Source organism: Struthio camelus, chromosome 10, assembly GCF_040807025.1.
Source record: "Struthio camelus isolate bStrCam1 chromosome 10, bStrCam1.hap1, whole genome shotgun sequence".
Lineage (NCBI taxonomy): Eukaryota > Metazoa > Chordata > Aves > Struthioniformes > Struthionidae > Struthio > Struthio camelus.
The window spans coordinates 2,614,779-2,639,256 of NC_090951.1; the positions used below are offsets into that span (position 1 = coordinate 2,614,779).

At 60.7% G+C, this 24,478-nt stretch overlaps 1 protein-coding gene and 1 long non-coding RNA gene across 9 annotated transcripts in view; one reads left to right on the plus strand and one right to left on the minus strand.

Moving 5' to 3' along the window:
• The window catches only part of ZNF469 (zinc finger protein 469), a 281,089-nt gene that overhangs the window by 41,004 nt on the left and 215,607 nt on the right, over window positions 1–24,478 (minus strand). For 7 of the 8 annotated variants that reach the window (XM_068955998.1, XM_068955994.1, XM_068955997.1 and 4 more), the window contains one exon: window positions 14,016–14,127. The exons of the other annotated variant lie outside the window; for it this stretch is intronic. The gene's annotated coding sequence lies outside the window, so the exon portion shown is untranslated. The remainder of the gene's footprint in view (window positions 1–14,015; window positions 14,128–24,478) is intronic. 8 annotated transcript variants of the gene reach the window in all.
• LOC138068467 (uncharacterized) lies at window positions 14,871–18,845 on the plus strand. Its single transcript, XR_011143290.1, has 2 exons — window positions 14,871–16,745; window positions 17,205–18,845. It is a non-coding gene; the product is annotated as an uncharacterized lncRNA (long non-coding RNA).

The following is a 24,478-nucleotide window of genomic DNA, read 5'->3' on the forward strand; positions in this document are numbered from 1 at the left end:
GGCCTTGCAAGCAGAGAGGGAAGGGATGCAGCAGAGTCCAGGTGCTGCTTGAAACCTGGTCTTGCACACAAGTGTTCGTAGCTCGATCCAGCTCTGGCCAGTGCAGAGCCTTCCCCGCTGGGGACGCGTCTCCCAGTCGCTCCCATACCGCTCCCGTGCCAAACGAATCGCTCCTGAGCTGGTTACAGGCACAGCTACGCGGTTTGCACCCCTCCCTGCTCTTAAGTGTTCCCACTTGGCTGGTCCTTGCTGGTTTTGATATCAGCTCTCTGGTATGCCTGCTTGGCTGCGCCTGCTCTGGGCAGAGGCAGCTCTGGGAACCAGGATTTTGCTGGAAATTGCATCAGGGAATATCCTTATCTCTTCCTCCAGACCTGACGGGGAGGTGAGAGAGGGCGAGAGCCTCACCCGGGCTATGAGCTCCTCACCGGGGACGCGGCCGGGCTCTCCAGGCACGGGATGCCCCGCGAGCTGCCAGGGACCCCGATGCCTCCCTCACGTCTCCCAAATCTGCCAAGGCAACAGATGTTTCCGAGGAAAGGAGGTGGCAAGGGGCACTAAAAGCCCCTCTGACTCCTTGCTTCCCGCGCTTTGGACAGGACCACTGCGATGAGCCCAGAGCACAGAGACCTTTACCGACACGGGGCCTGTCCCCAAGGAGGCACTGGCAGAGCATCGCTCAGCCACAGCACAGAACTGGGTCGCACGCTGCAACCCCCTTGCAGAGATCGGTGCCTTAGGCTGTCAGCGGTCGGAGGCAGAGATTACTGTTTTGTTTGGTGCTGGTACAGCGTCCAGCGTGCCTGTGCCCTGGCCCGCCAGAGCCGCTCTTAGCTGCTCCCACAAACCCAGTGATAAAAGTCAGGCAAGAAACCTGATTGTTTCTGATGAGCCGCAAACAGAGCTGGCGCCCCGACACGTACTCCGTCCGCTGAGCTGCGGCCAGGTAACGGCTTTCCTTCTGGCTTTGTAAACGCCATCGCTGAGATTCGGCGTAAAAGCAAAGCATCCGCTCCATAACGCCGTCTCTGATCACACCGCATCCGAACAATCCCATTTCACCCACCAGAAAAACCAACGGAGAGCCTGCAAAGAGCAGCCTGCAAAGAGCACCTGCCCCGCGCTGCCTGCCCGCGTCCCGCACCGCCGGACGGATGCTGCGCGCGCGGGGCTGCCGCCGCAGAAGTGCCCGCATCCAAGGCGCGTTAGGGACCGCAGCTCCCGCAGGCAGGATTCCCCCTGCGCCGCGGAAATGCCTCCCCGCGGTCCTGCCCCTGGGCTTGCATCGCGCCCGGCCCCAGCAGGCGGGGACAGCCGGTCCTTTCTCTGCCTTGGCGATGATTAGTGCCTTTCAGGAGTGGGTTTTTTTGCTAGCCGGCCCCAGATGAATAGCTCTGGGCAGAAGAGAGCAGACAGCATCCCCTGTATTCCTCACGTCATATGAAAACCAGATGCCACGAATATGGTTACAAATCAAAGATGACAGGGAGACGAGAGGTTTACTTGGGAACTGAGAGAGGGCACGAAACCTTTCGAACGGGGCTACCGTTCGGCTCCCCGGTGCACAAACACGTAACTGTACAAGCCGACCCTCCGCTCAGCGCGGCGAGAGATTGGACGCAGAGCCCGAACAACGCTAATAATGAGCCCCTCTCGCAGTATTCCTGCTTTCCATTAGCTTTTCTAAAAATGATAACTGGATAAGAAGTTGTTACCTGGGGAGCCTTTTATTTTTGTTAGTTTTAACTTATCACTGGCTGCATTTATACAGCTGTTTCGGATTGTGCAGAGCGCGACCGAGCCGCGCGCAGGGCCGCGCTCGCAAAGCCTCCAAGAAAAGGCTTTTTCAGACGGCGAGCTGGTGGCAGGATCCCGACGGGCAAAACCCTCTAATGAACTGTCGGCTTGCAGAGGGGAAGCTGATGAAACAGCCGTGCTGATGTCTAGTGACAGCCGCGATTTACTAATCCAGCCGAGAAATAAATAGGAGCCGCGCGTAATAAAAGCGGAGTTCAATTCCGACCCTAGCCGGGGCATTAACAGTGAAACGAAACGTCAGCTTTTATAAACGACCTTTCCATGTAGCCGCCGAGGCCCTGGAGGAAGCAGGGGGGCGGCCACCCGGGGAAGCTCTTTGAAAGCTGCAAAGTCGGGATGCGGGGGCCGGCCGAGCGCCGCGATGGGGGCTCGGACGGGGGACCCAGCGGCGCCCGGGGATGCTCCGCAGCCTCCCTGTCCCCGACACGGCCAGCTCGGGGCGGGAGGATTTAGCAGCTCCCTGCTCCTGCGAGTCAGGGCCGAGAGCAGGACACCGTGACAGATGGGGGAGGCAGGCGCGATTGCAAAATCCGCCGGGATGTAGAGCAGACCCGACGCGGGTGAGCCCTGCAACGCTCCCAGGAACCCGCTGTCAGCTCCGGGGGCGGGAAACCCCCGCCGCCGACATTGCGATCCCGGAGCCGCGGCCGGCCGGCCGGCTCGCCTCCGAGCAAGGGTTCCTCTCTGCCGCAAAAGGAGATTTTTTTTTTCCCCCGAGCAACCTGTCTTTCCCTCCCGACAAGCTCCGCTGCCGTCGCAGCCCGGGAAACGTTTCAGCCCTGCTCGGCGAAACCACTGCTGCAAACAGCTGGCAGCGGAGACTGCTCGGACTGGGGAAGTGCTTTGGGATGAAAAGCATGTGAGAAGTTAAGATTCCTACTATTGCCTGTGATCAGGCAGTCGCTGGCTTCCCGCGCGGCGCTGGCCAGAAACGTCCCGCCGAGGGATCCTGGCCTCACCCCGCAGCTCGCGGCTGACTGAGAGCAGAGGTTTCGCACCAACACCCAGAGCCTGAGTTAGCCTCTCCGAGTGGCGGAGAATTCACCCCATCTAATCTACTCCAAACCTAATCATCTTCGCTTCCACAAACGACATCCCCTTGCCCCCTTCGAATTTCGCAGGCTTCGGCTTCTCGGCAGCGGAGGCGGCTGCGCCGTCGCTTGCCCGACGGGAGAGCCCTCCGCCCCCACGTCCCGGCCCTCCGCGCGGCCACTCGCCATCGAATCACCCCTTACTCTGCTCTTCAGTAAGCTGAAGAGACTGAGCTCCTCGATTCTCAGTTGAGGAGATGTTTTTTGCACGAAAACCCTTCTTAACCAGGGTCTCGAAGGCCCGCCGACGCCGCCTGCGGCTCGCGTTGGCCCGCTGGAGCACCTCGCCGGCCCCCGGCGCTGCGCAGCACGGCGCCGACCTCAGCGGCACCCGCGGACTGCAGCACTATCACCCTACGGCTTCTTCCAAATCGAAAGGAAAGAAAGAAAAGCAGCAAGCAGAAGGAGACGATCCCTCCGTCAGAGGCGGCAGCCTGCCGTCGAAGGCCGACCGGGCAGAGGGCTCGCGCTTTTGCTGCGCGGGTATGTAAGGGTCGGAGCAGCCTGGGGAGAGGTTCCCGCGCCGCCTGCTCAGCAGCTTGGCCCGAGCGGCGCGCTGGCACGCGGAGCCGGGCGGCGAGGGAATTTGAGGTCTGGATCGCAGCTCACCTGCTCGCGCGCTGAACTGATTTCAAGGAAATGAAAAGCCAATGTTTAACCCAAACACTTGGAGTGGCAGCGAGAGCAGGTTTTATTAAAACCTTTACCAGTCCGCGGGCCTGGAAAACCATCAGAAGGAGATCTGCAGGCTGTGGCGAGTGCTGCAGAGCAGGTGAAATAGCGCTTGAAATTCGTATAAATAAAACAGCAGCTGTACAACGCAGCCAAGCGCTCTGCAAGCCCACGACCTGCTGCCGCCCAGCGCTCCCACGCCCCGTTTGTGCACTAACCTGATGGAAAAGCAACATGTTAAGGCCCCCCCCGGCCCCATGGGTGCATGCAACACTTTATTCCGCCACGGTCCAGGAGAGCCAGTTTGCTCAGCCGGGTCCCGTTAAACGGGAATGAAATGCTTCCCCATCCTGGAGAGAGAAGAGGCCATGGAAACACATTTACTAGGACTTTGTATGAAATAAAACACCGGCCTGAGTGGAAAAACTATGGTGAGATATGGCACTTGCTGCACTTCCAGGGCTGGGTGAAACGTTTTGGAGAAATGGTTTATTACCCAAAAGCACAGGTCTGAGCAGCCGGAACTGTTCAGTGATTAGCGTCAGCTGAAAAAATGCAGAAGAAAGCCCACACTTTCCATTTCCAGAGCAATGCTTTGTTGTGAAATATAGGTATTTTAACTCCTTTTAAGAAGTTGAAAACCGTTGCCTGCGCTGGAACCTCCCGAATCCGTCCCGCGCTCCACGCCGAGGCGCCGTGCCTCCCAGCGAGGCAACGCGGCGGCGCTCACCCATGCCGTCGGGACTTCGTGGGAATCCTCGCCGACCGCGGCAGCCCGTGCCCGTCCCTCCGAACGGCGGCCCGCGGGGACACCATTGCGTTGGAGCAGACGCGGAGGCCGTGCCAGCGAGGGCCGCGCAGCCGGCTCGTTGTGCCCCTCCGCCGCACGCTTCGGTAGGGTCTAGGTCAGGCTAAGCGGGCAGCTTTTCTCTTCCAGCCCTCATTAACGGAAGCAAGAAACATTTGCATTGCACGCCGGGGCTGCTCTGCCTGGGAAGCAAACGCCGAGAGCAGCAACGACCTTGCTCCTTGGACAGCGCGCCCCAGCAGCACGTAACCTCTATGCTGGGCTTGCATCCACATCTTGTCCTTCAGGGATCCAGGCCGCAAGGACTGACGAGGTGTCCGGCTCAGGAGGTGCCGTGCACGAGGGGGCTGCATCCTGCGGGAAGGTGAGTGCAGGCAGGTCCCATCCCCGCCATCCGGGAGTCGTGGGCTCGGCGCGTCTCCGGCTGCTTCCCACCAGCTCCCGGCGGCACGAGGACACGCCAGCGGCGCAGGGATCTCCGGGCACGCGCGCCGTCTGCGGTCGCTCAGCGCCCGGCGAAGAGGACCGTCGGCCACAGCGGAGCCAGGCGTGATGGGGATGCGGGGTCCGGGCGGAGGCGGGCAGCTTTCCGGGGATGCTCGGTGCCCGCCGCGCCGCTGGCCGCCCCGGAGCGCCGGGCTGCTCCGCTCGCTGGAAGCGCTGGCACCGAAGGCCGGCTCCTGCGCTCGCCGGCTGCAGCCGCAGCCCCATCCCGCCTCTCCCCTTTGGTAGCACGTTTGCTTAGGAGCAGGCATCCCAGAGCAGATGACTAACCCGGCCCGTCTGCTGCGTCCTCCGGGCAGCCGATCCAGGGCGCCCCGGAGGAGGGTCCAGCGACACCCGGGGTGCGGGCTGCGATTCGGCAGCCCAGCGCCGCCGTGGGCGAGGACGGAGGGGATGTTCTCCGAGCTCTGCCAGGGATCGACGTATATATCCCCGTCAGCAGAAGGCTCGGGAGCCCTTTAGGGTTCGTTTTATGAATCATCTGAAATGATTTCATTTTAGTTCATCGCTTATGGGAGGGTTGCTGGGCAAACTCCCCGTCCTGCACTGAAACCTCCTCGAACGGCTTCTCCGGCTTGCTCGGCCAAGGCTCCCTTCTGGGAATTCGCTGCCGCTTTTAGCAGGTCTTGAAGAGGGAGAATAACAAGACGCTTCCCTGGCAATAGCGCTGCTCTGCGCTCCTCAGCCCTGCCAGCCTCCCGCCTCTCCTTCCGCGCTAGACACTGGGCTTTTTGTGCAAGCCTGAGGCTGGAGGCTGGACGCGCGCGGCTCTCTCCGACCGCTGCGCGGAGTCTCCAGCGCTGCTCCAGGGTGCCCCGCTCCAGCCCTCGAGCACACAGCGGCTCCTCCTCGCCCCTCGGCTGGGCGAACGCCTCCCGGCTCCGCTCGCTCCGCTCCTTTCGGTGCCTCTTCCCAGGCGCCGCAACCGGGCGCCCCCCCACCCCTCCGTCACGCAGCCGTGACGCCCCTGGCCGCGGATGCCAGCCCCGGGCTCCTCACCCCTCCTCTGCTTCCGCCGACCCTGCCTGCACGCGGTCTCCTTCGGCAGCCTGGCGTTTTCACGCGCACGTGAAGCGTCACCTGCGCCACGGGCACTGCACGAATAACGAGCATCGCTCTGCACGGCCCAAGAGCTTCACGGGCCCTTGCTTTGTTTTCAGCAAAGATAAAACGTCAACATTTTTAGGCACAGAGGGACGGCCGGATAGCCTGACCTGTCAACATCGAGAATGGAAAACACGCTCGTCAAGTGCTTGGGATGAGGTTCTAATTACTCCCCACATACCAGCCTGCATAAATACAGCGTAGCAGTCCAAGAAAAGCACACTTCAAATACGAAGAGCTTTTCCCGGAGTTAAATGCAGTCTCCTTCTCCTCGGGAGCCGGGTTTCATCTCAAGTGGATAGCAATTTGCTTCCACTGGTTTTGCAGCGCTTCACGTAGGCGCTGCGAGACGGCGAATGGCGCTGGCGCACGGCTGCTCCGCGGACCCCGCAGACGGGGCAGAAAGAGCAGCTCCCGCCGCGGCGATGGCAAACGGCGGCGCGGCAGGACGCAGCCCGCAGCAACGCCGCCTGCGCTTCCTGTTCGGGATTAACACAACGCTGCAGAAATTCATTGCTCCCCGCTGTCTATTTGCTGACCCAAGCTGCACGGGGGGAGGTACGTTTAAGGCGCGTGAAGAAGATGAGAACGCTTTATAAAATAATCCTCTCACCGCCATGCCTATGTTTAACCATGCCAGAAAGGCCTAATTTCACCCTCCCGGGCTCTGCCTCTCAGGAGGCCTCAGAAAGATGAATTGGGAGAAGACTGGATATCTGGTTTCATGGCACAGGTCAAAACTCTTCATCAGTAGCTTCCTTGCTCCAAAACACCCGTCAGGCAGCAAAGCTGCGGAGAGACTTCCCCAGCCAGCGCCGCTCCGAGAGCCCGAGGCGGACGGCTCGTCCGCCGACGGGCCCCTTCCTAGGCTCCTTGCAGGCACAGCCCCAAGCTCCTTGCGATAGGAAACCTCTCGTTCAAAAGCTCCAGCTTCCCTTTGGAGAACCCACCCTGTCCGGGCTGAGGGCAGACCCGGGGGAGCAGCCCCCGCCGAAAGCCCGCGGGAAACACCTGCCGGCTGCTGCCCGCAGCGCTAGCGAGGGGCTCGGAGCCGGCCGGGCTCGGTTAACCACCCGTGAGAACGGGACTAGGAAACCTTCGGCCTCCCTACTTCATTTCCCGACATCGTCAGCTGGCAAGGGGAAAAAATAAATTCACTCGATGCTTAGAAAAACGTTCAGGGGAGCAGAATTCCTTGTTTTAGCATAAAAAGACCCTAAAACACAGCTGGTGCAGCCATCAGTTCTGAGGAGACGGGATCACAACGGGAGCAGGACTGGGCTGAAGGGTTGGGAGACTCCCAGGAAACCAGGACGGTCCCAGACGGGACCAGGAGGAGATGGTGTCTGAGCGGGCACCTCCTCTTCTCTGGGCCTCAGTTTCCCCTCCTGCCCTTTCTCTGCTGTTGCTCTATCGATTATAACCTGCCGGAGGATAAACTGCTGCCTCCTGCCACGCAAGGCCACGGGGTCTGAACTCGGTTTGGCATGTCCATGCTGTTAATAACTGTGTGTTCCTGGACGCCCCTCAAGGCACGGGCTTTGGGTGGCTTTGCCATCTCCACCAGAGCTTCGCCGTGGCCCTCACGCGTGAAGAAAAGCCCAGGAGAAGGAAAGCAGAGCTGCAACTTTTTGCAACGCTCAGACGCTCTTCGGGAGGGTCTGACCCGCCGCCCCAGGGACAGGCTCGCAGAGCGCGGCTGCCGGCGGCGCCGTGCTTGCTGGGCTGTTTGAAGCCCCACGTGGGGGACCTGCCCTCTGCAATCCATTTAGCACTTGGCACCGCTCAGAAGGCTATTTTTAAAAGGTATGCAACTGTCCCAGAAACGCAACTTTGAAGTGTGGTTCAAGGCTTTGTTGTTGTGAAAAGAAAGGGCTTTTTACATTTGCAATTAAATGCAAACACGAGTGAGTTATTGGACCTGAGCCGGCCAACGCAGGTCAGCTACACTCTATCAACAGGGTCTGGATGTTGTCCTGCTCCGGTTTCATAGCACACTTGATAGACTGCTGGCTGCCTCTCATCGCTGTAAAATGCTGTGTTTTGCTGTCTGTCAATTAGAAAAATTTGTTTCCTGGACACTGATAAGTACCAGGAGAGCCCAGGGCTTGTTCCCATCCTCTGCAGCCCAGCGCTGGCATATGAAAACCATTGCCTGCATGCGGGTGGGGTGGGAAGGAGACTCTGCTCAAGGGAGACACCGTCTGCCCGAGCAGCCATCCATCGCCCAGCGCGGCTCACCGCGGCAGAGCGGGACGGAGAGCTGTCCCCAGGCTGCCTCGCCCCGGGACGGCTTCGGAGCATGGCGGTCCCACGCTCGCGGCCAACTTTCTGCCACGGCCGATACCCGATCCAAGGAGAAATCAGAGCCGCACGGAGAGACAATACCTGAGCTGGCGCGCAGCCAGCTGGCGCCAAATGAACCCGTCAGCATTTCCCGCACACCTCGCGGCGGGCAGCAGAACGTTTTGCATCTCTTGGCTGCGCGGCTTCGGCTGTGGCCGTCGGAGCTGTAAAGCTGCTTTAGCTTATCGTCCCCCCATGGCTTTGCAGCCGTGGAAACCGAACGGAAAGCAGCGTTTCCCCCTTGCAGGGCTACTGGATTTCTCCAACTGCGAGCTCGCAGAGGAAAAGGCTGGAGTAACACAACCACGAACCAGCCCGACCGCTCCTATCCGAGCCCCGCGGTCAGATGAGCTCCGCTCCGCGTGCCGGTGGGAATAACGCTGCAAACAAACCGCTCCTGCGGCAGCAGCCTGGGACTGCGGGGCAGAAAGGCATCTGGTCCCTCATCCTGGGAATTCCTGTTGCAATGGCATGTTCTGGTTAAGAAGAAAAATTACCATGCTGTACAACGCTGGGAGAAACCCCAGGGTCCCCTTACATTTCCTGCCCACGGAGGTTTCTGGAGGTATTTCTGGCCAGGCGGCCCGGGGCCAGCCCCTGGGGCGATGCACCCTGTGTTATTGCAGCCGGGTTTTAACCTGCACGCGGGGTGGAGGGTGCTAATTAAACATGACAGGTTGACAGGAAGGGGCGTTAAATAATTCCTGCCATGCCGTCTGTCTCCACAGCTCCACGCGGCGAGGTGGGGAGAGACCTTAATTAAAAAGCAGCGGATCCAAAACAAAAATAGAACTGGCTTTTTTTTAAAGGGACACTGAGGGTTGCCCGCGGCTACATTTTTCACATGCCTTCCCGAGGAGATCTCTATCTGCAGACGCGGGGACGACGCGCGGGTTCGGTTCCCGCCGCGCGCCGGGGGCTGCACGCTGCCGCCCCGCAACCCCCCGGGAGCCCGGCTCTGCCGCTGCCCTCGCCGCCAGCCCGCGGCCCCGCGAGCGGCTCCCGGGCACAGGGGCAGAGCTGCCAGGTACCACGGGGACGGGAAAGGCCCTGCCAGCCGGCACGCCCAAGGGACGGCAAGGGATTAGCCGCATCTTCGGTCCCAGGTGGGTTTCCTCGCGCTGCTTAGAAAGCCGGCAGGAAGGCAGCAAGCGTTGGCACGGAGGAATACAGGCTTGCACGCTGGCCAAAGCACAGTCCCAAAACCTATTTGCCGTCCTTCCAGAGCCTGGCACGTGCCCGCGGCGTTCCCGTGCCCGCATCGCCGCTGTCGGCCCCCGCGGCACGGCCCTGGGTCAGCACGCTGGGTCGCGGGGGTCCCTCTGCTCCGGACGGAGGGAAGGAGGCAGGACGAGACGGACACGCGGCCAGCCCGGCTGCCCTCCGGACGGGGCTGCGGTCCCGGCGGGAGCAGGCGCCTCCGCGGCGTCGAGACGCGGTGCCCGCGCTCCCTGCGTCGGCGCATCCCTTGCTGCTGGATGCTGCGCCAGGTCCATCACAACCCTGCGTGGTCCATCACAACCCCGGTCCCCGGCGCCAGCCGCTGGGGGTGTCAGCCCCCGCGGGCCGTCGAACACCCGTCCGTCACCGCGCCAGCCCTCCCCCTCCATCCATGCTCTGCGCAAAAGATGCCTCCGGCTCTGTCGGGGGAAGGCAGAGGTTTGGAGCCGCTGGTAGGAGGCAGCTTGGGACTATTTCGGTAGCCGGAGCTGTCACCACCTCTCCCAGCTGATGTGCGATGGTGCGTCACGCTCTCGCTGCTAGCAAACTCATGCTCACGCAGGGCTAAGGGGAAACCCAAGGCCTCTGAAGGCTATAAATAAGTCAAGATGCTCCATGACAAAACAGTCTAGCAATCCTCCAAAGGGACACCCCCCCCGGATCCCGCAGGACTTGGGGGTTTGCCCTGGAAAATCCATGCCACGCGTGCACACGGGTGCAGGAGGCCTCGGGAGGGACCCGGCGCGCCGCGTGCAGCAGCCTGGGGACGCACGGAGCCTTGCGCCCGCCGGCGGCACGCAAGACCAAGCGATGGTGGGTGCAAGGCGATGAAAGAAGACCCACCTTCGTAACGATTCCTGTAAGGGCTCTGCGGAGCGAGCAGCCGGGATTCGGAGACCAGGCACGTACCAAACAGCCACGCCGCGCCGCCCGGCGCGCACCGCCTGCGACTCGACCCCAGCGCAACCGGAAGCCGGAGGAGCCGGCTTTGCGCGGCACATCCATCTCCGCTTTGCGATAAGCGGAAGGCGAGAGCGGGCTCGGACCTCCTGGGAAGCCGCGCGTGGGCGAGCGGGCGTTGAGCTCCACGGAGCCGCGCCGGCCGTCCCCTCCGTGCCTCGTCCCCGCTGTCCCTGCCCAGCTCCCTCCGGAGGCAGGCCGGGAGCTGTCCCTCCGGCGCCGGGGTAAGGTCCCCTGGGAAAGGCTGGCGCGGCCCCGTTGCCCACCTGGAGAGGCTGGAGCTCCCTAGCGAGGCTCTCCCGCCCCCGTGGCGGCATCCGCAGAACGGTCCCTCGGGGACCCGGCGTTTGGGATGTCCGTGCTCTCGGCGCCTCCCCGAGAGGAGCACCTGGGATGCTCAGCCAGCCCTGCCAAGGCTTCTAGGTGCTCGGCTTGACCTTTGCTTATCTCGCCGGCCTCCTCCTTATCCATGAGCCATCTTCCAAGGAGACGTTAATGCTTTTTAACTCTGGCACTACGCTGTTTTTAAAAAACACGTGCGCGAGCCTCCAGGCTCCCATACGCAAGCCAGCACCAACCCAGAAGCGAGCATGGCGGGAGCACTCATTAATAAAAGGTTGAATCCACAGCCTAGAGCTCATCAACGGCGCGCAGGGACGAACGAGCCGGCGGAGGGCCGCGCACGGGAGAAACCCGACCACGGGAACTCCACGGGGCTTTCTGCCCAAACCGTGCAAGAAAACTTGATAACAGCAGCGATTTCAATTCCCAAACTTGAGCAGACAGCAATTTTTAAGGAGATAATTTTTTCTGCCTCTGCAGACACACAGACAGTTGATCCTTTTTATTAAAAGTTTTATGGTGAGGTATCACGAATTACTTGGCAAGCCAAGAACGAGCTCGCTGTAAGTTATTCCTTGGAAGCCGTACTCTGATTTCACTCGCACGCATGTAAATTAGGCCTAACTCCATTAGGTCTGAGCTGTTACTCCACTTACATCTGCGTATCTGGGTTCAGAGCCCGAGAGCTGGATCGAAGCCTGGGGTGAGTTTCTGCAAAATGAATGCCCAGCAGTCAGCCGGCAGATATATTCAGGGCTGATTCCTAGCTGCATTAAGGCCCCTTTATGCTCCTCTAGCCATGTAAAGAGGCCTCTAAGTGAGTGTAAATTAAATTTAAGGTACTTTTACTTCCTTTTTAAGGCCCCTTTACACTTCCAACGAGGGGTAAAGGAGCCTCGGTGCCAGCGTGAGTCGGGCAAGTCTGCGGGAAGCAGGGCCGAGCCCTCCTCGGCACGCACAGAGCACGCTGGCAGCTGGGTTTTAAACGCCCAAGAGCTTTTTTTTAATCCTACGGGGGAAGGCGTTTACCAGGCAGCCCGGCCGGCTCGCAGTGCAGGTACCCAGCCTCGGCCGAGCAGCGCTGCGCTGCCGCAGCTGGCGCAGGGCATCCTGCAAAGCTCCCGCTCCGCCGCCGCCGCGCTGCTAGTCCTCCTGCTCATCCCCAAGGACGACTGTTTTTACAGCGGCAATCGCTGCCGTGGCTGTTTGCGCACAGCGTGCTCCGGCCGCGCCGGCCGGCAGCGGGCAGGCGAGCGACGCCGCTCACCTCCGCGCCCAACGCACGCGTGCCGGCGGCTGCGGCCAGGCGCCGAGCCGGCCGGCGCGCGGCGCCTTTCTGCACGAGGGCAGGACTCGGCCTCCGACGGCGCCCGCATCCCAAGCGGCTCGGCCTCCCCGGGGTTAAGCGGTCCTCGCCCTCGCTCGCCCCCGTCCCTCCCCGCCACCGGACTCGGCACTCGGAGGAAGCTCCACGGCGCTGCCGCCGAGGGACGGACGGCAAGCCCAGCTGAGCCCGGAAACTGAGCTTGCCCCGACCCGCTTCGAGGCGGCCGGTTTCTTTAGGGGCTTCTCCCGCCCCCGGAGCCAACGTCAGGAAAAGAAAGTGCAAAATTAATTTGGTGGGGCGCTGCTGAACTCGCTGGTGCCCGCCAGGCTGGGCAGCGCGGGCAGGTCTGCCCGGCCGGCGCTGCCGCCTTCCTCTCCTCCCCGGCCGCAGGCGCAGGGACGAGGTAACCGAAGGAGGAAGGCAAAGAAAAGTGGTACCGGCTGGGTTGTTGTTGCTTTTTTTTTTTTTTTTTTAAAAAAACCTCTTAATTGGTCCCTTTCTCCCCGGATCTCGCTGCTGCAGCGGAAGGTTTCCCGAGTTGTACAGTTGTACAGTAGTTGGGTTTTTTTTTTTTTTTTCCCCTCCTCTTCTCTAAACTCCCTCTAACTACCGCACACAATTCAAAGGAAATCTGGGAAACCAAATTCTCAGCTCTCCAAAGCAGCAAATGGAAAGTCACTTAAAGGGACTTCTGCCTTAAAGCGGCAGCAGCGATTTTCTTCGGCCTCCGCGGAAAGGGGTTAAAGCCCCAAAGCAACCCGGCCGCAACGGCCGCGGGGCTCAGCCCCTCACCCCGGCGTCGGGGCGGAGGCGCCGCGGGCTCGGGCCGCCGCAGGCGACGTCCCGCCGGCCGCCCCTTTGCCTGGCCGGGCCGGGCGCGTTCCCAAAGAGGACTGGCGTTTCCCGGGGTGGCGGGGGGAGGCACGACCCCGACGAAAGGCACAGCGGTGCCTGCAAACCGCGGCGGCTGGTGACCGGGGTCGCGCGTGCCCCCCGCTGCCACTGCGGCGCTGTCCGTATCCGGGGGAGGCAGCAAGCGCCAGAAGAAGGGTTAAAACGGGGCGGTGGGGGGGGGGAACCCAGGAGAAGAAGAAAAGGAAGGGCTGACATCAAAGGCAACCTCTCTGCTCAGCAGATGAGCAGATCTATCTTCACTTCATATTTTTTACAGCTGAAGCTGGGCTGGGGGGAGCTGCATTAACTCTTCGGCTCTCGGCGCCCTGGCAATCCAACCCCCCCCATCCAGGGGGGGAAAAGCAAGGCCGCCGGGTCTCCGGGGGGAGAGCAGCTTGCTCTCCCGCCTGGCGCAGCCCGCGACGGGAGCAAAGCGGAGCCGGCGTGTTGGCGGGGCAGCGGGGCCAGCCGCGGCGCGGCTCGGGCATCGCCAGCCGCAGCCCAAGCCGGGCCCTTTCAGCTGGGGCGGCGGGGGGGGGGGGGGAGCGAATGGCAATGATTTGCCTTTCCTTTTTAAAGGTCTGGGATGACACAAATAGCCGAAATACTTTCAGGCGAAGCGGCATCGCTTTTAACTCCTACCAACCTTGCGGAGTCGTTGCACGAGCCAGGACGGGGAAGGGGAAGAGAAGTTTGCGTTAAAGGGACTTTGCAGGGCAGAAACGCAGGACCCGTCGGCGAGGCAGATTACTAAAGCAAACAAACCCTTGGAAATCGCTGAAGCCGGGAGCTGAGGTATTAAAACCCGAACGCTGACATGTGGCAAACGGCACATTCTTCTTTCCTCCCCGTCTTTAGCCCAAACAAAAAATAATATTTACATTACATCAGCGAGCGAGCCCTACGCGACAAAAGGCTGTTTACTCACCTCATTATAAACCGGCCGGAGGGAAGGGCTGCATTCTCCTCGGCGAGGGCGGAAAATTAAAAAGTAGGGAAATTAAGAGCTGCCGTCTGGCCCTGTGCAGTTCCTCCGTAATCTGTGCATAAAAAGAGAAGTCTTCATTAGCGACCGCAGGCACGGAGCCCGGCTGCGCACGCCCCCTCCGCGCCGCACCAGCCAGTAGCGCACAGAAGTCGGGCTACGGCAGGGCGAGACAAGCTGAGCAGCGACTGTGATGATTTATCTGCACCTCTGGTAGGGGGAAACGGGGGGAAAAAGAAAAAAAAAAAAGGGAAAGAAAGGAGAGGGGGGGAAAAACCAAAACAAATCTCGGCTCAGAATATGACACAGGAGGAAAAGCGACTCTGCGGTTTCGGAGGGTGACGGAGGCGGGGATGGGCCAAGTCGCCCAGGACAAAAGCACACCTCTGCAGTCGACCCTTTAGCCAAAGCCTTAATTAAAAAAGCTGCTACAAAATAGCAGATAATGGATTGCACGTTCAGGCCCCTCCGGAAAACCAGCTCCCCTATGGCAACGTTTCTCAAGTGCTGCCGGAGCAGGGAAAGCTGCCAGCTTTGGGTTACGGCATCAAAGGCAACACGTCCTCCTCGCCAAAAAAGCCTGCGCGCCCTTACGCCGGAGTTAACCCCAGCGCCAGGGCTGCCCCCGCGGCGCCTGGGGCCGAGCCGCGGCAGCCTGCCCCGGCCACGCCGGCGGCCCCCGCAGGCAAAGGGGATCCCCAGCCGTGACCGGGGCTGCTCGCGCCTCGCGCTTCAAGAGAAACGCACCCGGCCATTCGGGACTGGCTAACAAGGGCGAGCGGACTACCTGCTTCGTTCGCCTTCGACAGAGGCAGTAGTAGCGGCTGGCGCCCCGAGCTGAGGTCAAGGCGACTCCCCGCGGCGCGCGCCACGGCATACGCGCGTCGCCACGACTCTTTACGGCGCTCCTCCCAGCGTCATCTAATCGCTGCAATCAAGTGGGATTTCAATGAAAATCCTCGACCGGATGCCATCCAAACAGCTCCTAACGGGGCAGCCTGCACAAGGGTACGTGCTTATTTACAGGCACAACTGCAAACCGCTTTCGAAAAGATGGTCTGGCCTTTGCAGACCGGGATACCGGCTCTCGAACAGCTCCTGACATCGTTTGCAGCAAAACCCACGCGGTTTTGAGTTACTCGTATTTAACATCGCTTGCTTTCTTTTCGCCAGCCCCAGAAGCGCGCAACCGTCTCTCGCCGTCCCGGCGCAACGCGACGGGGGGCCGCGGCCGTGCCCGGCGCCGCTGCTTCGCGCAGCACGGACAGCCTTGCGCAGGCGGCCCCGGCACGACGGCGCCTCTCCCGCTACGCCCAGCATCCTGCTGTGTCACAGCACAGCCGGGGCGGATCGACAGCTCCCCAAGCCTGCACAGTTTCTAGGTTTTGAGGAAAACCAGGACCAAGGTCCGGGAAGCCGCAGGCGGCCCCGCGAAGCTGCGGGCTCGCCGTGGTGCCAGCGTCCGCGCGGCTGCTTGCCGGGTGACAGTCCTAGCGCCTCGCAGCCCCGGGAAAACAGCCGGGCACCCCGCTTGTAGGGTCCTCCGCACCCGTGCGCCGGCATCGCCTTCAGGTACGCCGTCGTCCGGAGAGAAAGGCACCGGCGCCGGACTCTAACATCGACTTAGCAGTTACCATCGGGAAACATGATGCAGACAGTCCGCTTCGGAACAGGCACATCCAGAAGGAGGGATAAAGTAAGGGAAATGCTCGTTTTAGCTAATGAGGTAAGTCCCGAGGATTTTCCCTGAAGCCAAAGAGCTACTACAGACCAGAACTGGTCTAACAGCAAGCGAGCTCTGGCTCAGGCTCAGTGACTTTTTTAGCAGGCTCACTCACAGGCGAAACAATGAATATTAAAATACATGCTGTATTCATAGATTTGTTTTTGAATCCGCTAACATGAAACCGCTTATATAATTGTCATAGAGCAAACATCTCATTATACACAATGCAAAAAAAAAAAAAGTTTTCTTCAGTTTTTTTCCCCCGAAAGTTCTGTGCTTTTTGCCTTGGCCAAGGCTTTTCTCATGTAACATAAATCAAACCCAGGTGCATCTTTCTGCATGGAATACTTCTCTAATAAACGTTGCTTAAAATATATATATGACTGCATTAAAATAAAACCCATCCCCTCATTTGGAGAACTTTGAATTTGTTTTAAGGCTCATGAATTATCTCTTCTCTCCCAGGTGGTGATGGCCCCATCTGGATCTCAAAGGCTTCATGAGCTAGATAGCAGAGCAAAGCACCCCTGTTCTTTCTCATACCAAATTTCTCCTGTCATATCTAGCCGGCATCCACATTTCATATACATCAGGTGGGCTCCAAGCCACCCTAATCTTGTATGCAACAAAACAATGTTTTCAACCATGTACGGCTGGCCACGAGCTTATTTTTAATGAACATGAGGTTACAAGTATATTTTAATTATAGAATATCGATATTTTGCTTTGTTAGCCCATGCAGAGGGCTTCACAGAGGGCTTTCGGCACCTGGCAGCTGCCGGCCAGGTGATTCGCAGGAAGGCTGCTGGGATGGGCTGAGACGGCGTCCCGCCGCGTCCTCCCGCGCTGATGCTGCTTCACCGGCTCCTTGTTCCTCCCTTCCTCGCTGGATGCCGACGCAGCGGTGCGTCCGGCCAGCCTGCTGCCGGACGGAGGAGATGCTGCGGGTAAGGGGAACCGCTCTCCCTGCCCCATTCCGGTTTTGAACTCAGCAAGTGCCCTCTGGATTCAGAGGGAATCGAACCCAAATCCCAAACCACCCGGCAGGCCAAACGTGAGAGCGACCGCGACCCGAGCTCAGGTCGGGATCCGGCGCTGCTGCTCCCTTCCCAGCTGTTCCCTCCCGAAAGTCTCCCTGCAAACTCCCGCTCCGCGTCCGGGCGAGCGGCGGCGAGAGACCCGACTCTGTCCTGACCGTGCCGCACACCAGGAGCGTCCGACCCTGCTCCGAAGCCCTCGGTGAGCCACAGCTCGCATCGGCACCGGCTCCCGGCGCTGGGGCACGGGACGGCCCCTGAGCCGGTGCGAGGACACAACCTCAGCGGCAACCCGGGGGCCGATCCGCGGGCTGGGAACTTTGCAGCCAGCAGTGCCAGTCCTTGGCGTTCGATTGTTCTTTATTTCAGGCTCATCGAAACCGCAATGCAAGCAACCACAGGCTGAAAATCAGAGCTCAGGCTCAGGAAGATCGTCCCGAGGCCAAGGACGCCAGGAGTGCCAGGACAGCCTCAGGCTGCGGACCGGACCGCGAGGGACTTTGGCTGGCCGGTCCTCCCGCCTGGGCAACCCAGGCCGTCAGCAGCGACCTCCGCGGACGGAGCAGGTTACATAGCCAACAACACTCTTTATTTCAAGTCCAACTGGGTTTGCAAGGCACGCTTCAAACCATCGGCAGCAACCATCACCATCACTGTGCAAAGCCTATTTGTGGGACGAGGAGCCAACGCCGCTGCAGCCCCACCGGGACCTGCTAAGTTGGAAGCTCTTCCCTTAGCGCTTTCCGACCTGCTCCAAAGGGCCCAGCTACTTGTAAGGCCTCCAACAGTGGCAACTAAAGAAACAAATCCGTGGTCAGGAAACTTGAATTCAGCACAGAGGAGTCCCCACTGCTAACGGAAACGTCCAAAAAAGAAAGAAAATCGAAAATTACTCTAGGCGCTAGACCGCCAACGCAAAGCTAACATTTTGCTCTACGCTCCTGATGAGAAACTTGCCCCTTCTTGGTGGAAAGCCTTGTAGACCGTTACTTTGCTCCACCAGCCCGTCCATAAAACCGGCAGCTACAGAAGAGAGAAAGGCCAGACGCGCGGGCGGATTTCATCGGGACGGCGACGACGTCCATGACCCTCTCCTAACCCTCCGAGTCCAAGCCCGGATTGCTTAGAAACTCGTCTTCTCGACCGAGTCTCATCTTGCTCGGGTAAAAGGTTTGCTGAAGAGCTTGAGCCGAAAACGAGCAGCCGACGGAAGCCGAACCCGGGGTTTGCTTAGCCGTACCGGACCAGCGTAGACCCCCGGCGTGCAGGGGGCTTCTTCCGCCCGTCGCCCCTGCTAAGGGGGGGGGGGGGCGCGACATCCGCTTCTCGCGGCACGTTCGCGCGGGCGCAGAGGGCAGCGGCGTGCCGGCACCTATGGGTTTAACCGCAGCGCTAAGGGTGCAGCCGGAGGAAGAGACGGGGGCCGGCCGCGTCACCCCGCGCGCCTGCTGAGGCCGCCCGCCGCCGTGCAGCCCCCGGGGCGGGGAAGGTGTGTGTTGGGGGGGAACCAGCCCTCAGGTTGTGGGTTTTTGGCTGTCGGGCGGCGGGAGCGCGCGCGCGGGGCGGTTATATGCCCGGCGAGTACGGCCGCAGCATCTCTTCCCAGCCCTCCGCGGGCGTCCAATCCGGGAGTCCTGCTAAGGAAAGGAAAACAGAGCGGAGCCGGGGAGCGGAGGCCCCGGGCGCGGTAACTCTAGACGGCCGCGCGCCAGGCATGAATGAGACCTTTCAGGGGCTCCCGAGCGAGCCGGCGGCGCGCGGCCTCGAGGAATTCGGGAGCGCTGCGCCCGCCGGGCAACGCGCCGCGCGCCGGGGGCAAAGCACCTCCGTGCCGGCAGCTAGGAACGGGCAGCAAACGGCCCGCTGCCCCGACGCTGACAAGCTGTCCTTATTTTTTCCTGTAATTATGTCTCCAAGGGATCACTAACGTTTACATTTGTGCAGGCGCTGTATAGTTTATTCACGGGCCTGTTTAGCGAAAGGCTCTGCTAATAAATAGACTTATTGATGCTCGCGCTTCTGTGCCTTCTGCTAACTGCACGCTCGGACAACCGGCCCCTTTTACACTGCGCTATATTGTGCACAAATTATTCTCCTCTGCCGCGTGGTGCGCTCCCACCCAGACACGCGCTCGGCACGCATCGCCGCCCCCAGCTGAGCCATGAATGGCCATAGTGTGCCGGAGCGCCTTCTCCGGCCGCCTTGCCAAACGCTTCGGGGGGGGGCGGCTGGGAAAAGCCCCCTCCCCCCCAAAAAAAAAAAAGAAGAAAAGAAAAAAGAAAAAGCAGAGGGTATAAAGATTCCTTCACACTCTCTGCCCAGGATCGTTTCACCTCTCTCCCCCAAAGCCTTTTCCCGCTCCCGGAATAAATAGAAAGCAGAGGAAATTGTTCCTTAATACTCCTGCACAAAAATCCTGTAGCTCCGCTTGCCCTTGTCTTCCCTCCGCGGCCAGCACAAGCTCTTGCTGCTGCCTCTCAGCAGGGCCCGTCGCTGCGGGGAAGCCTTTGCCCTCCCGCACGCTTAGCTGGCTCCCAATTATTTACACGCAGCTTATCCAAAAACTCCCGCGCGGCTTGAGCTGTACTCGTTACCTCTCGGCCACGGGCGAAAACCCAGACGAGGCCGACGACGGGCGTGCTCCGCGGCACGGCTGGAACGAGTTTGGGCGGTCTCGGCTCCCGCCTCGGCGCCCGCCTCACCCTACCCCAGAGGCCAGCGAGGCTCCTTCGGGCTTTCCCGGCCGCGCCGGCTCGGCGTCCCGGCGCGGCCAGGAGAGCCCGGCCGGGCCGCCGGTAGCGGGCTCCTCGGGCGGTGAGCGCAGGGCGAGGGGAGGCGAGGCGGCCCGAAGGCGGCCCGCAGCGAGCCCGACCGCAGCCAGCCAGGCAGAAACCGTCCCGGTCGCTCCCGAGGGCGAGAGACGAGCTCCGAAGGCGCATAGTACCCCTCTGTGCCTCCGGCCGCCAGCGCCGCCGACACATAGGTGGCATTATGTTGAACTGGCCCCAGCTCTCGGGCATAATATTTTTTTTAGCAGCGGACTAAATATTTTTAACATATGCAAACACGCACGACTGAGGCAGCTACAGAGGCAGCGCGCTGCCACGCGGACGGGCTTCCAGGGCAGCACAACGCCAGCTTTCTGCTCCCCGCGCGGCGCGTCCCCGAGCCCAGCGGGCACGGGGGCGAAGAGGGCAAGGGAAGAGACGTGCCGCTCTTCCGGCCGATTTTACGCCGGCATCGTAACGCCAGAGCCCACATTCCTCCGAGATGCCGAGCTGAGGACGCACAGAGAAGCCGTCTGTGCCGCCGGCGCGGGCCCGCGTGCAAACCCAGCTGCGCGCGCCAGCCTTGGCCGGGAGGACGCGTTCCCGGCTTTAGGCCAACAGCGAGGTGCCGGGTCAGCTAAGTGGAGCAGAAAGTTCTGCCGCGGGTAAATAGGTCACTGCGTGCGGCGGGCAGAGCTGCAGCGCCTGCCGCGCGCCCGTCCCCCGGCACCGCCTCTCGCCACCCCGCTTCGCAGATGGGGAAACTGAGGCAGGGAGCAGCCGGCCCCGGGGGAGGAGGTGGCCGAGGAGCAGGCGCCGCCGGGGCAAACCCGGGCCAGCGCCGATGCCCGAGACCCCGGGGACAGCCCCGAGCAACGACCGGGGCTTAACGGCCCGCGTTCATGCAGCAGGTTTGCTCCAAACGCCCGACCGAGATGTGCAGAGACGTTACACCTCTAGCAGATTCGTAATCGCTCGATTCCTTTTTTTTTTTTTAATTAGTGCCAGGGATGCCCAGCTGTGCTTGGGCCGTTGCTGCCCCAGGCTCCCGGAGGAGGGATGCTCCGCTCTGCGCCCGCCGCTGCCGGCAGGACCCAGCCTGCTCCCCGCGGGCCAGGGCACGCATCTCCGCCGGGCCAAAACGCTCTTCTCCTGCGACGCTTTGACGGCAGCATGAGCCGCGGCGTTGGCAAAGCCGTGCCGGCAGCGCCGCGCTTTGCCCAAAGGGCCGGGATTCGCTTGCCGGGAGCCGCGCGGCCGACGGGAAGGCCGTGCCGCTCGGCTGCGCTGGCACGGCCTGGGGCTTGCAGCGGCGTCTGCTTTCAGGCTGGCTTTTTAACTCGAATAAAAACAACCACCGCTAGCCTTGCCCCTTTTTTTTTCCCCTGCCAAAAAAGTACAAGCCTGTGCCCAGGCATGAGAAACCGAGCAAAACCCGGCGAGAGAGAGGAGGAGGGAAGCGTCACCCCGAGGAAGCGGTGGCCCCGCGGGACGCGGGGGGGGGACCGCGGCGGGGCTGCGGGCGCTGCGCGCGTGGCCTCCAGCCCGCCGGCCTTGCTGCTGTGCCCCGGGCCTCCCCCTCGGTGCCAAGCCGCGGCTCGGCTTTTATTTGGTTTGGAAATACGTGCGGTGCCTGCTAGAAGCACGATGTTCCCTGTCTAACGAAACCTAGGAGCCGGCTGCCAGGACGGTGCCTGGGGAGCGGCGGCCGCAGCAGAGCAGAAGCGGCGCATCCCGGGCCTCCCCGATCCGTGCGCCGCGGCCGCCGGCTGCGTCCCCCCGGCCCGGTGGGAACACGCAGTTTATCCAGGGCTCTACGCTGTTTTGACCTTGCAGATGCGAGACTCAAGGGCTCGATGTTTCTGGATATTTAGATGCAGAATGACTGCAATTACGCCAAATCAGGCATCTCCCTCTTTGCACGGAGGTGGCTGCACGTTGCTAGACCCGTCGGAGGGGTAGGATTCACGTGGGTGCGTATCGCGCCTGGGAGGAAGAGGAGGGAAGAGCGTCAGGGAGGAAGAGCCTCGGGGCGGGGGGTCAATGCAGAAGCAATGTTTAGTGCTGCCGAGCGGGTCCGTCCCCGGCGGGCGACCTCGGCAGCTCCCTGTCCGAGTCTCAGCCTTTCCATCTGTACAATGGGATTGCTGACCGGGACCTGCCTTTTGGGGCATTCTCTGAAAAGCAGAACCGGAAAGGATTCAAAAGGCACGTAGCGCCCTGTGTCGGGGGCCGACGCGGGCTCCGGCGGCCCCCTCGCTCCGGACACCCCCAGCGCCCCTGCCGCCTCCCAGAGTCACCTGCCCGGCAGGACGTGGCCGCATTTGCTTTTCCCAGCTGCCGCTGCGCTTTCAGGGATCGTGCTCAATAGTCAAGCAGGACAGAGCAATTTTCCTCTTGTACGTGCAATCAGCAGACTGAAGTCCTGTGTCTTCCACTTCCCCAGCTTTGAAAAGAAACTTTCGGATGTCGCAAAGGAGAGGAGGATCGCTGAGCCCATTCCTGCTTCCCGAGCCCAGCTGCAGCTTAATCCTGGTCTCTTTACGTTTTGAATTCAACAAAAATAAGGAAAGAGGGAACAACACCATCTTCCTCCCCCTAGTTTTGACCCAGGCAGGCAGGCCCCAGGGGTGCAGGCGTCACCCCAAAGTCCCTGCGCTGCCTTTGGGAGGACGCGGGTGCTGCCGCAGGGCCGGGAGACCTGGGGCCGCAGCGCTGGGAGCGGCACCTGGGCACCAAGTCCAGCCCTGCTCCATCATGCCGTGCTATCACGCTCATAAACTCTGCAGACTTGCTCTTGACCCCGCTTGGACTTTCCTCCCCGTGCCCCTTTCCAGCGCAGCTCCCTGCCAAACATAGCGGCCAGCAGAGCCTCTTGAAAGCGGCACCGTCGGCGCAGCAGCTCGGCCTGAATTTTGCTCAACCGCGTGAGTAAAAAAGCATCAAATGGCATGTGCATTAAAGAAAAAGAAAAGAAACGGAGGAGGAAAACGTCGCTCGCTGGGCCTGCGGGCCATGCCCCGCGCTGGTGCGCTCCCGCCGCCGGGGCCAGCGCCGAGCCCGGCTCCGCTCGGCACAGAGGGGTCCGTTTTCCCCGGCGCGCTCAGAGGCACGGCGGCAACTCCCCTGCGCGCCCAGATGAAAGGATACCTCACAATCGCTGCTTAATGCCGGATAAGTGTTTTTCCTCAAAATTATGGGAGAGGAAATTCAATATTTTTTTAGGACTTGCCTTCGCATAGTAACTAGTAGCACAAGGAGAACAATCCTGTATTCATATTCAACACAAACAAGCACATTCCAGTAATCTCACACCTCTGACTCGAGCCCAGCGACGGACGCTGGGGCTGGGGGTCCGGACACGCTTTCCCCGGGAGGCGGGAGGGCGCGTTCGGCGCAACGCCGGGCAGCAGAAGATGCACGCCGGGATGCTGCGCGCAGCTCGGGGACATCGGATGCTGAGAGAGGCTTCCTCTCCGGCGCAGCACAGGGCTGGCCCAACGGGAGAAGACCTCTCCTCCTCCTGCGGATGCCTCGCCGTGCCGCGGGGCGAAGGGGCCTCGGCCCCTGGGCAGCGGGCCCGGGCAGCCGGAGCTCTCCTCCGCGAGCGAGCCGCGGCACAAAGCGCTATTTACATTTTGCTAAGCACTGACACTTCTTGTGGAGCAGAAGGCAGCTATCGAAATACACACTGAAAGCGGGAGAGCGAGCAGCGAGTTCACCCACTAAAACTTTTAGGGGAAAAAAAAAAAACATGCTGAGTGTAAATAAGGAGCCAGAGTCCAGTCCCCTGATCTCACTCCTTCCTTCATCAAATCCCGGCTCTTCTCGTCTCCATCTTTTGCTATTTATTCCCTCCTGCTCCCCTGCAGCCCCTTCGGAGCAGCTGCCTTTTCCTAGTAAACAGCGCACAGCCCTCGGGCCACGTTTCCCAGCGCTAAAAGCCCACTTATTTCTGTTTGTCTTGACAAAACAGTAGCAGATTTGTGCTATAAATCCGCATTAATGGAACAATCTATGTTGGCTTGTTCCCATTAGCACTTTCCAAAAGAGAAAGCGCTTGTGTGCGTGCACGTGCGTGCGTGAGCGCGTGCACACATCTCCCTCTCGCAGACAGCCGCCCGGGCTTCAAACTCACGGTCCCCCCACTGAGCGCCCATGTTCATCTGCAGCATCGAAGTATTTCAAAGCCCGAAAAATTCAAACGTACAGAAATCTTGTCCCATCGTTTTCTAGAAGGCTCTCAAATAAAAGCCAGCATTTAATCCATGCACACGCCGTTCACAGAAGTGGGGGCGAGCACAGGAACTTTCTTATAAAGCATTTGAACCCCCCTCATGCTTTGTAGGGGCATTAAATAGCTTTGAGCGTTGAGAGGAAGGAGGACTAAGCCCGACTCGTGCATGGCCTTACTCCATTGCCTGGGATCAAGGAGGAGGAAATCACTGCAAGCAGTGAAGTGACCCATGCAACGGGTTTCTGCATCGGCCTTTGCAGGACGGCGGGCCGACACGGGCCCAGCGCCCTGGGCTCTCTGAGCCCGCACTCTTGCTCCGTCCGGCATAAACCAGCAGCCTGGTCTTTTCTAGGGCATCTTCCCTGAACGGAGACTTCCCAGCCTTGACTTTTGGAAGCAGCAGAAGCAAGTGGTTTTGGAGACAGGCTCTGCATTTCACAGCAGACCGACGTCGCTCCGATGCGGTGTGCACTGAGTGCGCCTCGGCTAGATGCACCTGCCTGCCCTGCCAGTTCCTCCATTAGGAAATATAGGAGCATTTTGGAAAGAGGAAGCTCTCCAAGGGGTTTTACTCTAGGGAAAGGAAGGAGAAGCTTGCCTGAATAACAAGCAGCAGAGCAGGGCAGTGCCGGGAGCCA